Source organism: Eumetopias jubatus, unplaced genomic scaffold (genome assembly GCF_037043125.1).
Source record: "Eumetopias jubatus isolate StellerSeaLion01/CBP00866 unplaced genomic scaffold, mEumJub1_p1.0 scaffold_11, whole genome shotgun sequence".
Lineage (NCBI taxonomy): Eukaryota > Metazoa > Chordata > Mammalia > Carnivora > Otariidae > Eumetopias > Eumetopias jubatus.
Window position 1 is genome coordinate 13,535,967 of NW_028274817.1, and position 2,720 is coordinate 13,538,686.

Here is a 2,720-nt window from a genome sequence, read left to right on the forward strand (position 1 = left end):
ATTGCATTTCTATACACTAATAATGAAGTAGCAGAAAGAGAAGTTAAGAAAATGATCCTATTTACATTGGCACCAAAATAATAAAGTACCTAGGAATAAACTTAACAATGGAGGTGAAAGACCCATATGCTGAAAACTATAAAACATTGATGAAAGAAACTGAAGACGACACAAACAAATGGAAAGATATTCCATGCTCATGGATTGGAAGAACACATATTGTTAAAATGTCCATACTACCCAAAGCAATCTACAAATTTAATGTAATCCCTATCAAAATACTAACAGCATTTTTCACAGAACTAGAATAAATAATTCTAAAATTCATTTAGAACCACAGAAGATCCTGAATAGCAAAAACAATCTTGAAAAAGAACAAAGCTGGAGGTATCACAATCCCAGATCTCAAGATATACTACAAAGCTGTAGTAATCAAAACAGTATGGCACTGCCACAAAAAGACACATAGATGAATAGAACAGAATAGAGAGCCCAGAAATAAACCCACAATTATATGGTCAATTAATCTTTGACAAAAGAGGCAAGAATATACAATGGGGAAAAGACAGTCTCTTCAACAAATGGTGTTGGGAAAACTGGACAGCTACATGCAAAAGAATGAAACTGGACCACTTTCTCACACCATACATAAAAAGAAACTCAAAATAGATTAAAAACCTAAATGTGAGACTTGAAACCATAAAAATCCTAGAAGAGAACACAGGCAGTAATTTCTCTAACACTGCCCACAGCAATATTTTCTTAGATGTCTCCTGAGGCAAGGGAAACAAAAGCAAAAATAAACTACTGGGACTACTTGCAAATAAAATCTTCCACACAGCAAAGGAAACAATCAACAAAACTAAAAGACTGAATGGGAGAAGATACTTGCAAATGACATATTCAATAAAAGGGTAGTATTCAAAATATGTAAATAGCTTATACAACTCATCACCAAAAAAACAAACAATCCAATTAAAAAATGAGAAGAAATGAACAGACATTTCTCCAAAGAAGATATCCAGATGGCTAACAGACACATGAAAAGGTGTTTGACATCACTGATTAGGGAAATGCATATCAAAACTAAAATGACATCATCTCACATTGGTTAGAATGGCAAAAATCAAAAACACAAGAAACAAGTGTTGGTAAGGATGTGGACAAAAGGTAACCCTCATGGGGAGACGAACCATGAGAGACGATGGACTCTGAAAAACAAACTGAGGGGTCTAGAGGGGAGGGGGTATGGGGGGATGGTTTAGCCTGGTGATGGGTATTAAAGAGGGCACGTCTGCACGGAGCACTGGGTGTTATGCACAAACAATGAATCCTGGAACACTACATCAAAAACTAATGATGTAGGGCGCCTGGGTGGCTCAGATGGTTAAGCGTCTGCCTTCGGCTCAGGTCATGGTCCTGGGGTCCTGGGATCGAGTCCCACATCGGGCTCCCTGCTCCTTGGGAGCCTGCTTCTCCCTCTGCTTCTCTCTCTCTCTCTCTCTCTCTCTCTCTCCCGCCCTCTGTCTCTCATGAATAAATAAATAAAATCTTTAAAAAAAAAATCAATGAACCAACCCACTCAACTTTAAAAAAAAAAAAACTAATGATGTAATGTATGGTGATTAACATAATAAAAAATTTAAAGAAAAAAAAGGTAACCCTCATGCACAGTTGGTGGGAATACAAACTGGTGCTGCCCTCGAAAAATTAAAAATAGAATTACCATATGATCCAGTAATCCCACTACTGGGTATTTACCCAAAGAATATGAAAATATGGCTGCCGTCGCTGCCGCCCCCTGTCCCGCTCCCGCACCCCCCCCCCGGGTTCCCTTAGCCCAGCCCAGTCCCACCCAGTTCCCAGGAGGATGAAGTTTGTGTATAAAGAGGAGCATCCGTTCAAGAAACACCGCTCTGAAGGCGAGAAGATCCAAAAGAAATACCCGGACTGGGTTCCGGTGATAGTAGAAAAGGCTCCCAAAGCTCGGATAGGAGACCTGGACAAAAAGAAATATCTGGTGCCTTCCGATCTCACAGTTGGTCAGTTCTACTTCTTGATCTGGAAGCGAATTCATCTCCGAGCTGAGGATGCCTTGTTTTTCTTTGTCAACAATGTCATTCCACCCACCAGTGCCACAATGGGTCAGCTATACCAGGAACACCATGAAGAGGACTTCTTTCTATACATTGCCTACAGTGATGAAAGTGTCTACGGTCTGTGAAGCTGCTCCCCCTGAGGCAGGGGGTCCCGTTCTACAAAGAGAGAGGTGGCCCCCCCCTTCCTTGACCTACTCCTCCTCCGGGCTCAACCACCACCTCCCTTCTTCAGGACCTGCACTTCCTAATGTTTGAGGCTCTCTTCCAGCCCCTCTTAGCAGGAGGGCTCATGGGGGAGGTGACCTCTTGGACCTCTCCTTTCTCCCCTTTCTCTTACCACCTGTCCCACTCTGCTTTAGACTTCTCGATTGTCAGTCTGTCACATCCAGTGATTGTTTTGGTTTCTGTTCCCTTTCTAACTGCCCAAGGGGCTCAGAACCCCAACATTCCCTTCCTTTCACTACCTTCTTTTTTGGGGGTAGATGGAAGGGACTGAAATTGTGGGGGGAAGGTAGGAGGCACATCAATAAAGAGGAAACCACCAAGTTGAAAAAAAAAAGAATATGAAAATACTAATTTGAAAAGATATATGCATCCCTATGTTTATTGCAGCATTATTTA

General features: G+C 41.5%; 1 pseudogene; it reads left to right on the forward strand.

The window, feature by feature from the left end:
• Window positions 1-1,870: 1,870 nt before the first annotated feature.
• LOC114201445 (gamma-aminobutyric acid receptor-associated protein pseudogene) lies at window positions 1,871-2,234 on the forward strand (annotated as a pseudogene).
• Window positions 2,235-2,720: the final 486 nt, after the last annotated feature.